The sequence below is a fragment of the Piliocolobus tephrosceles genome, chromosome 13, assembly GCF_002776525.5.
Source record: "Piliocolobus tephrosceles isolate RC106 chromosome 13, ASM277652v3, whole genome shotgun sequence".
Taxonomy (NCBI): domain Eukaryota; kingdom Metazoa; phylum Chordata; class Mammalia; order Primates; family Cercopithecidae; genus Piliocolobus; species Piliocolobus tephrosceles.
In genome coordinates, this window is record NC_045446.1 from 18,718,892 (window position 1) to 18,734,788 (window position 15,897).

The 15,897-nt window shown below is 40.3% G+C and overlaps 1 protein-coding gene across 28 annotated transcripts in view; it reads left to right on the top strand.

Annotated features, from left to right (window-relative positions):
• Positions 1 to 15,897, top strand: part of PHF21A (PHD finger protein 21A) — a 195,707-nt gene that overhangs the window by 126,329 nt on the left and 53,481 nt on the right. The gene's annotated exons all lie outside the window — the stretch shown is intronic.

Consider the following 15,897-nt stretch of genomic DNA (forward strand, 5'->3'; position numbering starts at 1 on the left):
CTAATCTACCTTTGTGCATATGGAAAGTAGCATTCCTGGCACTGCATTAAAAACTCCAGGAGAATGCATTATTAATGGAATACCTCTCTCTCTCTCTCTCTCTCTCTCAAAAAGGGAAATCATTTATGTGGCCACTGTCAAGGATAGAGACAGACTTAGTGCTAGTTCTTAACCAGTGTATTTTTAAAGTGAATTAGTGAGCAACACATAAAGAGAAATGCTTTAGCAAGTAAATTACCACATGTAGCTTGTAGAGACCAATGTGATCTAACTATAATATAGATCACTGTATAATGTGTCAACCTGTAAGCTTTAGCACATTGAGTACTAGATCCTATGTTTTTAATAGGACGCCACATTATCAAAGATTAGTAAAATAATAATGGCTAGGCATGGTAGCTCACTTTGGGAGGCTGAGGCAGGAGGGTGACTTGAAGCCAGGAGTTTCTGACCAGCCTGAGCAACTCAATGAGACCTTGTGTCTACAGAAAACTTAAACATTGGCTGGATTTGGTGGTGTGTGCCTGTAGTTCTAGCTACTTGGGAGGCTGAGGTGAGAGGATCACTCGAGCCCGGGAGTTTGAGGTTATAGTGAGCTATGATCACACCATTGCACTCCAGCCTGGGTGACAGAGTGGAGATCCTGTCTCTAAATAAATAAATAAAAATTATTTTTTTAAAAAAGACATACACTGAAAATAATAATAAATTTGGGGTTTGAATATTATGAAGATTACCAGAAGGTTTTTGAATCACTTTTGATTTAAATAAGCTCCCATCATTTGTTTGCTGGTTTCCAGCTTTATGTTTTTGGTTTGTTTTTGTCTACACATGTATAATTGAGCTGAATATGTGTGCCAATAAGTAACAGAGCTGCGTTCAGCTTCTGCTTAAGTCTGCAGTATTAAAGTCTTCCTTTTGTTACATGTGCTGGTCTTGCAGACTCTGTAGAGCCTTATCAAATGCAGCCAGTTGGTGCTGCTGGTATGAAAGCACAGGGGAGCTCTCATGTGGAAGGTTAATGGAGTGTAATTATAAAGAAAAATGAACTGCTCAACCACTCTATCTCACTCTACCTGCACCAAGAGTGACAAGTGCTCTGATCTTTCATAAACCCTGGAGCAGAGGTTTAACCATCTAAAATTATAACAGTGTAACTGTCACACAAACAAACACGCTGTGAAGTATAGGTATGCACCCCTGTGTAGGAATGATTCCTTCCTGTTAGGGAAGTCTCTGTTAGGACAGGAGCACCTTCAGCCATCAAGAGCACCTGCTTGTTAAACATTGCACTTTTGTGTCACTTCTTCTTTTCCACTCAATTTGTTCCATTTTCTTTTCCTAAAAGTGCTTTCTCCCCTCTGATTAGTGGTAAAGCTGATATCCTGGTGATGAATGGGTTCATTCCACTGTATCCCATCAGACAACAAATATCCATGCTTTCTCCAAGCAAGTCTATCACACTTGCCTTAGCAGCCAACCTTAAATCAACTGTATTCTTATAAATGGGATGGAAATAATTGTCTCTTGTTATTCTCAACATCTAAGCGGAGTAGACTCTCGGACGCTTAGGTACAGTCTGACAATTAGGTCTTTCTCCCAGGTCTGCATATAGCACGGAGATTATACACATTTCTGTGGGCTCAAGATGGAGTCAGATTCGTATGTCCTTTGGTTGAAAATATTATCAGAAATATTTAGTAAGGAAAATGTAGCACAGAGGGACGAGGACAAATACCAGGGAGACATTCAACGAGTGTGATGACTAGACAAACCGTTACTAGTGTGTCACGTTGCCAGTGAATATTGCAAAGCCGTCCTACTACTGGAACATCTGAAGGGTAAGCTAAGCAGAGCTGGGTTGTAGAGCCGGGTTGATTTAGTGTTTTTGCCAGCTCAGCACAGAGTTGAAATAAGGTGTTGCAGAATGATGCAACAGCAAAACCCCTGACATCTTGTTCTTACAAAGCCTAAAACATAACCACTCTTGGTGAGGCTGTGCTGCCTACTGAGATAAGTAAATTCAGCATCACATACATTAGTCCTGTGGAGACTAAGCAGAAGTCATGGCTGCGTCACCTACACAGCAGTCCTATTGACTGAGCCCTGGTCTTGCCTGATAGGTGGAGGAGGGGCAGCCAGGATTCCTAGTAGCAGCTCTGAAAGCAGGGAGGCTGGTTTTAAAACCTCTCTGTGTGGTTTGTAATGGTATTTCCACAGGCCCTTTGCATATGGGTTTTGATTATCTGAGCTCTATTTCAAAAGACAAATAGCTACATAGTTTTTATGGCAGTAAGATAAACCTGTTAGTGAATCAAATTTTTAAATCCAGCTTTAATGGATGGTAAGTAAAGTTTGCTATGACTTCTTTAAAAACCCCCAGAGCCCAATACTTTACCCAGTCTAAATGTTGCCAGTGTCCATTCCATTTTAAAAATTGAAGTCATTATTCCAGAATTGAGGTTTTTGGCTTGAGGCTGGAAGGTTAGCAACAGAATCTTAAAATTGTCCATCATACTCCATAGACAAGGAAGTATATCGTTGTTGGGTTGGCTCCAGCATGTATCCCTGCTCAGCAGCCCTGCCAAAGAGACTGTCTTGGATGACAGAAGTACAGTCTCCCTGGCACTTAGGAGCAAGTTATCTAGCTCTGTCCAGTCCCTTTAGGAACGTTCCCACCCCTTCCAAGTACTTAGAGCAGTTTCTAGGAAATTCACCTCAGATAGGCACTGTCGGTATAGCAGGCTCCAGAGCCATCTCGCCAGCTGCCCGAGCCTCCTCCCTGACTGTCCCGTTCCCTAGCATCACTGCATCCACTGGCTCCTCTCCTGCTTGGCCCTTTCAGTTTATTGTACAGGTTACTCTGCTTCCTTGGATCTCAACAGCCTGACTCTGTTTCCTGGCAGTTGACTGTATCTAGAGACTATGACCAGAAAGGGACATCTCTCCCTGTTGGCCCAGCTCCCCATACTAGTGTACTCTGCATTCAGTCAGTCTGCTTGGATGCCACCCAACCTCCTGTCAGCCCCAGAAAAGTTGGCTCAGAAAAATGAGCTCCAGCTTTTTGTTAGTGAACAGAGCTTCATTCAAACTAGTTTTCCAGAGGGTAGGGATTCCATATTCTAGTCCCAGTTTTACTGTCACGGAACCGTGTAACTTTTGATTGGTCACCCCTCACCATGTGCCTCACTCTCCCCATCTGAATCAATGACAGTTCACATAATTAGCCCCCCACAGTTCTGAGAGTCTTATTTGATAAGAAGGTTTGAAAATTTACAGTCGTAAAGTGCTGCGTAAATATGTGATGACTTACACAAGCACACAGAAAAATCACATCATTAGGGAAATATTTGTGGAAAATAGTACCATCATTTTTCATTTAGGATCTACTCAGAAAGTAAGATTCTTGAAAAATTATTAAATAGTCCATATGTTTATAACATGAATTCTTTTTTCTTAATCATGTAAATTAAATGAGTTTGAAAAATCAGAGTACTCAGAAATGAGAACCAGTTAAGTGTAAAAGATGTTAGTTTCAGTGTTCTGGTTGGATTCCAAGGGAGATTATTTCATTTTGCTTACTGTAATTCCCTGGATAGCTTCAGCAAGGTAGTTTTCAGTTTTCTGACCCCTACTGTACAGCTCTTTAAACAACTGCTTTCTCCACCACTTGAGTTAGCTGCGGTTCAGTGGTAGAGGAACGGATTTCAGTTTATCCTTGTGTCAGTCTTATGTGACAGGGGTTAAATTATTTGTAAGGTACTTTAAGCTGTTTTGATAAAGTAGGCACCATTATGAAACATATTACTACCATTTTCATTTCCACTGTTGTATTTTGTTTATAGTTGTGTGTCTCCCTGTGTCTTCAGTTATTTTATTTTACCACATTCTTCTCAGAACTCATTCGTAACTTGCCTTTTGTCTGTGCATTTTCCCACTAAAGTTACATCCCAGCTCTTTCATTATGATAAAATTTTGATTAGTCAGAAGGCCATTTGAATTTTCTGGTTATCTAAAATCATTTTTGGTTCACCTTGTGTTGTCGAAAATTTTTCTTTTTTTTTGAGATGGAGGCTCGCTCTGTTGCTGGAGTGTAGTGGTGCGATCACGGCTCACTGCAAGCTCCGCCTCCTGGGTTCACGCTATTCTCCTGCCTCAGCCTCCCGAGTAGCTGGGAGTAGTAGGCACCTGCCTCCTTGCCCGGCTAATTTTTTTTTTTTAGTAGAGACGGGGTTTCACTGTGTTAGCCAGGATGGTCTTGATCTCCTGACCTTGTGATCTGCCTGCCTCGGCCTCCCACAGTGCTGGTATTACAGGCATGAGCCACCGCGCCCAGCTGAAAATTTTTCTATGTCTAATTCTACTTTCCTAATACTTACAGTTCAGTGAATGTAATTACCATGTGAGGGTTGAAAACTGGTAGCCTATGCGCTTTATCTGTCAGCAAAGATACTTTGTTTGACTTACAATATTAAAAGCAGTTCATTGATTAGTGTTATTAGGGCACTACCTCTCCAGTTGACGTTAGTCCATGCCATGCCTAGTATCTTACACCTGGCCTGCTTCATTGTCTTGTATTAATATTACCTGCCTGGCAATAGGTAATCATCCTATTACATGTTCTTGTGAGCGAGATGTGTCATGTAATCATCAGTTTACATGTTCATGTGAGTGAGATTTCAACCCCTGAATGAAACTGTTCTTTAATGATTTAGCTTCTTTAGGTGTGTCAGGATCATCTTTGTGAGCATTTGTTTTCTCTGTGCAGTGCTATAGAGGTAAAGATAGACATCAAGAAGTTGTATTCTTGCCATTCAGAGATTCATAGAATTTTAATAGAAGATAATTTAGAGACTGAGTGCAGAAGCTGAGAACAAGATTGGGTAAATAACTGACCAAAGGTCACAAACCTTGTTTAGTGACAGAACCTAAGTTTCTCGACCCATTGTATTATTTTTACAGCACAATACTGCCTCTCTACTTATTTTTTCTAAAAGCAGAGTGGAGGAGAAAAAGTGTGTGTGTGTGTGTGTGTGTGTGTGTGTGTGTGTAATTTTAAGGTTTTAACTCTATATTTTTGTGGCTTACTGCAGCTGTATTACAGGTGTGAGGGCTCCAGATCCTTACCAGCAAGCCAGGTACGGGTGTTGGGGGTTTGAGGTGGGAATATGGAATTAGTTATCAGGAGTTGGAACTCTTTAAGTCTGACTCTATCTCTGATTTGTGATCTAGGTTTAGTCACGTACTCAGAGCCTCATTGTTCTTCCTGGCAAGTAATATCCATCTGATATTATTACTTTGTTTTTATGTAACTGTTATAGAATTTACCAGCTACTACATTAGACCATATGGAAAAAATCAAGGTACTACTGTGATACATTCAGACAATGCAGTATTATTCAGAGCTAAAAAGAAATAAACTACCAAATCACGAAAAGCATAGAAGAACCTTACATGCTTATTACTAAGTGAAAGAAGCCAATTTGGCAAGACTGCATGCTGTATGATTCCAACTCTATGACATTCTGGAAAAGGCAGAACTGTGGAGGCAGTAAAAAGAGGAGTGGTTGCCAGGGGGTGAGGGAAGGTTGTGCTGAGTAGACAGAGCATAGAGGAATTTCAGGGCAGTGAAACTATTCTGTGTGATAGTATAATGGTGGCTGTATGTCCTTATATGTTTGTCTAAATCCATGGAATGAACAGCATCAGGAGTGAACACTAGTGTAAACTGTGGACTTCGACAGTATTGAGGTGTTAGTGTAGGTTCGATTGTAACAAATGTTCCACTATGTGTAGCTTGTTGATAGTGGGGAGATGTGGGGTGGGGAGGCCAGGAGTATGTGGGAACTCTACTTTCTGTTCAGTTTTGTTCTCAACCTAAAACTGCTCTAAAAATAAAATCTTCTTTAAAACAAAAATCAAGGGACTGATTTTATGTTCATTGTACTATACTCTTTTGACCCTGCATGTCAGTATTTTTGCTGTATGTAGAAACTGAAGAACAGTATAGTAAAAGCATGAACGACAGCTTCAGTACTTAGAAGTATACTGGAAGAAGATGAAAATGGACTGGGTCCAGTGGTGCACACCTGTAATCCCAGCACTTTGGGAGGCTGAGGCGGGTGGATCGCTTGAGTCCAGGAGTTTGAGACCAGCCTAGGCAAGATGGTGAAACCTTGTCTCTACTAAAAATACAAAAAATTAGCTGGGCGTGGTGGCACATTCATGTAGTCCCAGCTTCTTGGGGAGCTGAGGTGGGAGGGTCACTTGAGGCTAGGAAGTCAAGGCTGCAGTGAGCCCTGATCATGCCACTGCACTCCAGCCTGGGTGACAGAGTGAGATCCTGTCTGGGGGAAAAAAAAAAAAAGATGAAAACACTATAAATTATTTTTACTGTGGCCATTCCATCCTTTCTAAAAGGTGAGAGGGGTGTGTGTATGTTTGTGGTAGTGGGTGCATACATGTGTATGTTCAGGTGTGAAGACTGTAAATATTTGTGTATGAATTTGTGGATTAGACTTTGTAATTAGATTTTGTAATTTTCATCACCTGTGAAAAATGTTTTTCTTCATGCTTAATATTTAATGAGGTACTTAAATTCTTTTTCTTTTGATTTTATTTATTTATTTTTTGAGTCAGGGTCTCACTCTGTTGCCCAGGCTAAAGTGCAGTGGCACGATCATGGCTCACTGCAGCCTTAACCTCCTGGGCTCAAGCCAGCCTCAGCCTCCTGAGTAGCTGGTACTACCAGTGTATGCCACCACACCTGGCTAATTTTTGTATTTTTTGTAGAGACAGGGTCTCACTTTGTTGCCCAGGCTGGTCTCAAACTCCTGGGCCCAAGCAATCCTCCTGCGTTGGCCTCCCAAAGTGCTGGAATTATAGTCCTGAGCTGCTGTGCCCAGCTAAATTTTTTTAAAATTTATTTGGAGACGGAGTCTCGCTCTGTTGCCCAGGCTGGAGTGCAGTGGCGTGATATCAGCTCACTGCAACCTCCACCTCCTGGGTCCAAGATATTCTCCTGCCTCAGCCTCCTGAGTAGCTGGAACTACAGGTGCTCGATGTCACGCCCGGCTAATTTTTTTTTTTTTTTTTTTTTAAGTAGAGATAGGGCTTCACCATGTTAGCCAGAATGTTCTTGATCTCCTGACCTCGTAATCTGCCTGCTTCGGCCTCCCAAAGTGCTGGGATTACAGGCATGAACCACCGCGCCCATCCCACCCCAGCTAAATCTTTAACCAAATGCATTTTATTCATTAAGAGACCATTCATGCTTTTGTTCTACATTGCTGAACCTCTCTCTTTAATAAAATTTCTAGTACTGATGATTTAAAACAAACAAAAGCAAATGTGTTCTGAAATTCTGAAAGATGAGTTCAGGTTTCTTGTGTCTCTGATGTAGTAAACTCAGACTAAATACAGAGAAGTGCAAATTATCCTTTGTCAAATGTGTTGGAAGAGCCAGTCCCATGAAGTTAATCAGCCATCATTTTGGCAGGCTACACTTGTGACAAACTTGCACCCTCCCTGTTTGATGAGGGGTCTTGTCAGAAAGTAAATTTGTAACATTGTTCTTTTTTTGTTTGATTGTTTAAGTGATTATAACAAATATTTGGTGGTAAATTTAACTACTGAAATTGGGAATACTTTGTGAAATTAAGAGGGTAGCATTCAGCAGCTTTAGAATCTTTTCTTTCTTTTTTTAAAGACAGAGTCTCGCTCTGTCGCCCAGGCTGAAGTACAGTGGCAGGATCGTGGCTCACTGCAACCTCCACCTCCTGAGTTCAAGCAATTCTCATGCCTCAGGTTCCTAAGTAGCTGGGACTACAATTGTGCCACCACCACGCCTGGCTAATTTTTGTATTTTCAGTAGAGACAGGATTTTGCCATGTTGGCCAGGCTGGTCTTGAACTCCTGGCCTCAAGTGGTCTTCCAGCCTCAGCCTCCCAAAGTGCTGGGATTACAGGCGTGAGCCACCACGCCTGGCCTAGCAGCTTTAGAATCTTTTAAAATGTATGTGTCTATGCTGTTACTGTAGATGATTTTTTAAATTATGATTTTAAGCATCAAGAGTGTGATGTTCAGAATGTACTTTGGTTAAAATACTTTCCAATTAAAAATGCCAGTGTTTAGTTATTTACCAGCATTACTTTTGTTTAAATGTAAGGCAAATATTACATTTCATCATAGAATATTTTCTACATGATATGTACTGCCTGCTACAATATGTTTTTCTAATATTATTGTCTTTTTCTGTCTTTTAAGAAAACATACAGAATTGAGGATTCTTAAAAGGTATCCTCATCTTTGAAAATAATGGATCAATTTCTTAGTGGATGTATTCTGCATAGAATTTGGTTAAATAATCTGTTATATTTACCTCTTCTAGCATCTGATTCTGTCTTGTGTTTCTGTGAAAATGGGACTTCCTACATTATCTCAAATGGTACCTAGGGCTTGGAGTAGATAAAACAATTTGTTTTGTCTGAGCAGTGTTCCATAAAATGATAGGGGCTTTGGTTTTGTTCCTCCTTTCCCCTCCTCCCATTTAGCATCATCGCTGTACTTGAATTGTATTTTCATATCCAACTTGTCAGGGACAGCTACTGTGCAGCCGTCTCCAGTCAGCACTCTTTTGTGAGGAAAACCACAGCAGCTACAGTGCAGAAGAATGGGAGAATTTCGGTAGTGTCCAAGACAATTCTGATATTAACAAGGCAGTGCTGCCTTTGAGGTTGTGGGATACAGCCATATAATGATAAATGACAAGCTGGTGGTATGTACAGTGATGTTCTATAAACAGACAGTTACAGAGGGATAGATATTTTGCTCTATTGGAGCTTAATTTACAAATTAATAGCCTCTATGTTGTATCTTACTGTGGTACAAACACAATGATTCAGGTGCTTTTTTTTGGGTGGGGGGGTGGGGACGGGGTCTCACTCTGTCACCCAGGCTCTGCAGTACAGTGGTGTGCTCTTGGCTCACTGCAACCTCTGCCTCCTGGGTTAAAGCAATTCTCCTGCCTCAGCCTCCCAAGTAGCTGGGATTACAGGCGCCCATGACTACGCCCAGCTAATTTTTTGTATTCTTAGTAGAGACGGAGTTTCACCATGTTTGCCAGTCTGGTCTCGAACTTCTGACCTCGTGATTCGCCCACCTTGGCCTCCCAAAGTGCTGGGATTACAGGCGTGAGCCACCACGCCTGGCCTCAGGTGCTTTTTTACGGTAACAAACAGCTAAATTGTGCAGATTATAAATGATTCTTATGGTTTTTTTTCCCCATAGTCCTCATTACTGTGTCTAGGATCTTTGATGGGTCAGATTACATACGTACATGTATTTATTTATTTATTTATTTATTTATTTATTTATTTATTTATTTATGGTAGAGTCTTGCACTGTTGCCCAGGCTGGAGTGTAGTGGCATGATTATAGCTCACTGAAGCCTCAAACTCCTGGGCTTAAGGGATCTTCCTGCCTCAGCCTCCCAAGTAGCTGGGACTGTCAGGCATGAGCCACTGTGCTTGGCCCAGGTTACATTTAAATTGGGCATCTATTTTATGCATTCATAATTATGGCCCTGAACCGCCATAGAGGTACAAGAAATCTGGGATGTACCTAGATTACCACAGGGATATATACACTAATATATTTGATTTCTGAGATTAAAAGGCAACAGGTAGCATTTGCTTTGATATTGTACTTTCTTTTTGGCAGTTCTCATTAAAAAAAAAAAAAAAGCCAAACATAGTTTGAACTAGCATTAAAATGATTAGATGTTAAAAATCAAGTGATTGAAATACAATTGACATTGGAAATAAAAGTCACATTTAATTAGCTGTTGCTCTGAGTTAAAAATTCATACTAGACAAATTGTATTATTCATTGGTTACTATCCCTTTTTTTCACATTGCCCCTGACAGTTTCCTAAGCATTCCCCACCATTAATTCATTTGATTCCCAACATTTTTCTGAAGGAGGGAGGATGATATAGTTTAGTACTTCAAAGAAATGTAGAAAACTTGAATGTAAGCCATCTGGACTTTTTGGTCTTTTATCACACATAAATATATTACAGCTACCATTCCTAGTATGCATTGTTCCATTGTAGTTTATGTGTTTATACTGTTTTGCCTCAGCATCATCATATGTTACATATTAGAATCTGTAATTCTCTAGGGGTCACATCTCTCTTGAGTACAACAGCCACACTCTTTCTTGTTTGACACAAATTAAAGGCAGTCCCAGGTTTTTAGAAGGGTTCCTAAATTTAGGCAGAGTCTGACTATACATTAGTCTTGTATAGTCAACTTATCAAGTTAGGGGGAAGATGGGGTTGAGTTTACTTTTTAGAGCATGAGTGAATTAATAAATAAACTGCATTTCAATCAAGCTAGCAAATTAAAGGTCTAAAGTCTAAATTTTTAGAAAGATGGACTGTAAATCCTAATGATATTAGTAAAGGGTCTCATCTCCTGTGGAGATGGGATGTAAAATCCATTGATATAAATACCTCTGTGTGTGTGTGTATGTGTGTTTTGAAGGAAGAATAAGTCCCAAAGAATATTTTTTAATTTAAAAAGTAAGCCAAAGTCTAATCAATACTATGACATATGCATTCTCTGCCATCTGTTAAACATCCATGCAGAGAATTTTGAACTTTACTGAAAAAAATCTCTGATAATTACAACTGCTGCTGTTCTGAATTTATTCGTACTTTATAAATTCCATGACAACTTGAGAACTGTAAAATAATTATGTCCCCAAATCTCAAAACCAGGAAACAGACCTTTCTTTGTAGACATTGTGTCCAGTTCACTGTGAAAGATAAGGTTGTAGATGCTGTTTCTGTCAAACAGGTGGTATTTTAAAAGGATATGTACTTTTTTTTGTTTTTGTTTTTTTTTTTTTTGAGACGGAGTCTTGCTCTGTAGCCCAGGCTGGAGTGCAGTGGCTGGATCTCAGCTCACTGCAAGCTCCGCCTCCCAGATTTACGCCATTCTCCCGCCTCAGCCTCCCGAGTAGCTGGGACTACAGGCGCCCACCACCACGCCCGGCTAGTTTTTTTGTATTTTTTTTAGTAGAAACGGGGTTTCACCGTGTTAGCCAGGATGGTCTCGATCTCCTGACCTCGTGATCTGCCCGTCTCGGCCTCCCAAAGTGCTGGGATTACAGGCTTGAGCCACCGCGCCTGGCCGATATGTACTTTTTTAAAGAAGTTAAAAAGGGAAAGAAACTATTTCTTACAAAATGAAAAAAGTGCAATTATTTTAGCTAAGTATATTTTTATAGCTTCTGCCACTAGTATTCCTCCCTGTCCTCCTCTGTTAAAATTCTATCCTGTGTCTGCCCTGGACTATCCCCTCCAATAACTCCAGTGCAGATTCTCTTATTGAATTTTACTTGCGTTAAGGAGGGAGTTTATCTTGAGTTTCTCTTCTGTGTTTTTGTTCATAAAATGGTGAAATCTTCACTTAGTTTCTGTTTCCATTAAACAGTACATACCTTTTACTCTAGATTGTAATTTTGTCTCTAATGTTACGACAGTAACATATCCCCTCTTCTGTAGAGGATACTTGTGTGGCACATTCTGAAGACTGCCCTGTCTCCTTCCTGCATCCTTAGCGTTGATGAATGTTGGTGTGACTTATCAATGCAATGACTGAGTTTTAGTTAGACAGTAGAAAGTCTTTTTTTTTCTCTTTGTGTAAGTTCTGATCTCATCAACAAATAAATATTTCTCCAGGTTAGTTTTTCTGTACACATAAAATTTAGTATCCTTGGTTTCATTTTGAGCAATTGGTGTGTCTGAAGACCTAGAAAGATTTTGAGTAAGATTTGATAACTTTCTGGATTTGTGAAAAGTTACAAATCTCTATCAGCCTCTGGTATAAAGAGTGAAGGTTGTATTTTTAGATTGCATGTTGACTTGTGGCATGTTGACTTGTGCATGTGACTTGATACATCTTTAAGGCAATACTGTGTAAGAAGATGTCTTGAGTGGGTGTGGCTGTCTAATAATTGATATGCAACAGATAATGCCATGTAGAGCACAAACCAGTTGAGTATGACTGAATGTGTGAAAAAACAGACTTGAAGCACCGACATCCAGTTGTGCAGGGCAGGGTCTTGAAGTTCCTTTTGAGAGAAGCTTTCTAAAATTTGTGGGAGCAATTTTTGATAGAAATAAACCAGTGGGTTGATTGGAGGGGTGGGGGCAGTCCTTCCATCTCTCTGTCTCCCTTCTCTGTTGAAAAAAGCCATGGAACATGGAACGATTGACTTAGATGGTGGAAAAGCGAACCTGATGTTTCTGTTGTATTAGACCTATAAAATTCCGTATTTTTCTTCAGGACCTGTCTTGCTGTCGTGTGAACACGTTGATAGTATCGCTGAATGTCACAATATTGATCACTGTGACTACCTGTCTTGGAAACTGTGACTTGAAGTGTCAGAGGCTCTGTGAACTCTTCTGCCTGAACAAACCCTGATGAAACCCAGTGATGTGAATGTCAAGGGAATCTAAGGCTCCGTGTTACATGCTGGGTTTATGGAGCAGTTCTTGACAGATGGATTGAAGGGGGCGGTACTAGCAGTTCTGGAGGCCTGGCACATTGGCTCATTGTTTATAGAAATATATTAAGAAAAGATGATAAGTTATTAATTTTTTCTCCCCCTCTTGCTTCTGCCTTGGTTCTTTCCAGCTATCTTTTTTCATTTCCCTGATTTTTTCCCTCTCTTTTAACTCTCATTAACTTATCAGTGAATGATGAATGGCCAGTTTGTGAAATTTAGCCCCTTCTCAAAGCTTCAGGATAATGTTCCAATATAGTTAGCTACATGTAAAGATCTCCATTATATGTGAATACCTTTGAAAATATCAAATCATGTATGCCAGTATAACCTTCGTCGATGACCAGCAGCAGTCATAACTTCCTCGTTTAAAACACATAGTAGTAAAAATATAGGCTTATCTCCTGTGGAGATGAGAGGATATCCTTTGTATAGAGGGCAGTGAGAACCTTGGATGATACCACACAGCTAGGATTTTTGAGATATTTTCGCTGTATTCTCTTGCTACCACCTAGAAGTGGTACTGACCTAAATCCGGGGTCCCTCTGAAGTCATTTGAGTGCTGTGTTTGCCAGAGCTGCAAGACCGAGCTAGAACGAGACTGGATTGTGAGACTTAGAAAAGCCAGCTAATATGCACAGCAACTCTCCTTTACTCCCAGTCCTTGGAAGAGCTTGCAGGGTCTCCACACCTAAGGAGCACCTCTGCTGCAGAACTCACCTGGCTTTCAGTTACTGGTTTCTAAGTGCAGTCATCTATATTTATGTGACAGAGGGCATCAGTGCTTCCTCCAAACCTTGATTTAATTTTTTTTTTTTTCCACAGATAACGACAGACATGTATAACCACAAGTGCAGTATTCTAATCTGGTGAACACAGCAAGGAGTAAGGGACAATTCATTTCTGAGTGGCAGTTTGACATACCAAAGCTATCTTTTAAAGAAAAGCTTTACCCAGTTCCTATGATCTGACCTGTAATGCAGTGCTCTTTCTCTTTTTTCTTTTTTTCCCTTTCCTCTCAAGGACTGATGTAAGTTTGCAAGTATTTTGATCATGTCCCCCCACCAGCCCCCACCCCAAGCTTCCACAGCTTTGTTTCAGGTCCTGGGGGAGGAGCAGTTGTGAATGCAGTGTGACTCACTTGACTCCCACGCTCCTGATTCTGGTTCTGATTGGTTGTCACCTTGCTCTAGCCATATGGCTGAAGAGTAGTACTCTAGCCCGCATCCCTTGCTCCTGCTTTCCCTACTGTTCCCTTCTGTTGTACACGACATTGGGAGCGGGTTCTGGGCTTTGTTTCTTGCTTCTAGTTTACTTTAGCTAGGCAGTGAGTAAGAGAGCACACTGTATTTCCTAAGGATGGCTGTAGAGGAGAAAAAAACACCCTTTCCTTTTGTGACTGGTATAGTAATTAGTTTCCTGTGCTGTTTTTGTCCAAAGTTAATTTTTTGGCAGGTGTCATGTTTATGTTGTATTATTTCCTCCTGACTTATCTCCTTCCTCTGATTTGATCTGTTTTGGGTTTTGTTTTTCATTGTTGTTTTTGTTTTGTAAGAGCTCTTGGGGTTCCTTTCTCTGGCTGCTGATGCTGCATGTTAGCTAGTTCGTTAATATGTTTGATGTCTGATGGGGAGGAGGACTGAAAGCAACTCTAAATAATTATTTAATGTTTAAATGTCTAAATGTTCTGGCAGTCACCAAGCAATAAAATTTATATGAGATTCTCAACATTATCTGCAGCACCACTGCTATTACTTCACCTTCTCCTAAACTATAGCAGTTTAATTATTCTGCCTTTTATTTTGGAGAAATACAATTTTGAAGACTTGAAAGTTAATTTTTATAAGCATTTGATATTGTATTAATTTGCAGATAGTTTTGCAAAGACTTTAAACTCTGCATGATTTGAAAAAAATTTTCTTAGAGAGGCAGTGCTAGCAGAACATAATGCATAGCAGAGTTTTTTTTCCCAAAAAATTGGCCTTTATATGATATTTTAATTGTCTGAAAAGAATCAATAATAAAAATATTTTTCTAAAAGCCTCTCGGCCGGGCATGGTGGCTTATGCCTGTAATCCCAGCACTTTGGGAGGCCAAGGTGGGCAGATTGCATGAGCTCAGGAGTTTGAGACCAGCCTAGGCAACAAGGCAAAACCCCATCTCTACAAAAAATTAAAAAATTAGCTGGGCATGGTAGCACGCTCTTGTAGTCCCAGCTACTTGGCTGGTTGAGGTGAGAGGATCGCTTGAGCCTGGGACGTGGAGGTGGCAATGAGCCAAGATTGTGCCGTCACACTCGAGCCTGGGTGACAGAGCCAGACCCTGTTTCAAAAAAACCAAAAAAACAAAACCAAAAAAAGAGAGAAAAATACCAAAAAAATAAGCAAACAAAAACAACTCTCAAGAAAACATTTTTTTTACTTAAATGTTTTAGAAATTCATTTTATACATATTTTAATGTTCAAATATGTTAAACGAGTAATCCACAGATTTGCATTTTTTAGAGAATGTGGGGGATGAAGTTGGTTATAGCCATAAGCAGGTATTCGAAAATTAACCTGGCTCTTATGGTTTCATCTATTTAAAGCTCTTCGTTCACTTCTTTTTCTTCATTCATAATCTATATTAGAAAATCACAATCTATTTTTATCAGAAATAGCACACCTCTGCTAATGAACTAACTTGAAAGTGTATGAGATATGAGAGGAATGCTGCTTTTACCTTCTTCCTCCCATTAGGGCAGGAGAGTCAGAGCCCAAATATGGCCCCCAAATAGTTATTACATGCTTTATGAGCCATTTGTTGGTCTTTGGTCCCACCACTTTACACATCATGTAAAGAGAACAAGGACATTTACTCAGCAGTATAGTTTTTTTTTTTTTTTTTTTTTTTTGAGATGGAGTTTCACTCTGTCGCCCAGGCTGGAGTGCAGGGTGCAATGGCATGATCTCAGCTCACTGCAACCTCCAGCTCCTAGGTTCAAGCAATTCTCCTGCCTCAGCCTCCTGAGTAGCTGGGATTACAGGCCTGTGCCACCATACTTGGTTAATTTTTGTATTTTTAGTGGACATGGGGTTTCACCATGTTGGCCAGGCTGGTCACGAACTCCTGACATCAAGTGATCCATCCACCTTGGCCTCCTAAAGTGCTGGGATTACAGGCATGAGCCACCGCGCCCAGCCAGCAATATAGTTCTAAGTGCAGAGTATAGTTGTGAACAAAATAAGCCTCTGCACACGTGGGGCTTATATTCTGTTGAAATGTATTATAATAATGAAGGTATCCAGAAACACATTTCTCCTGGATTTGAGCAAGGCCTAG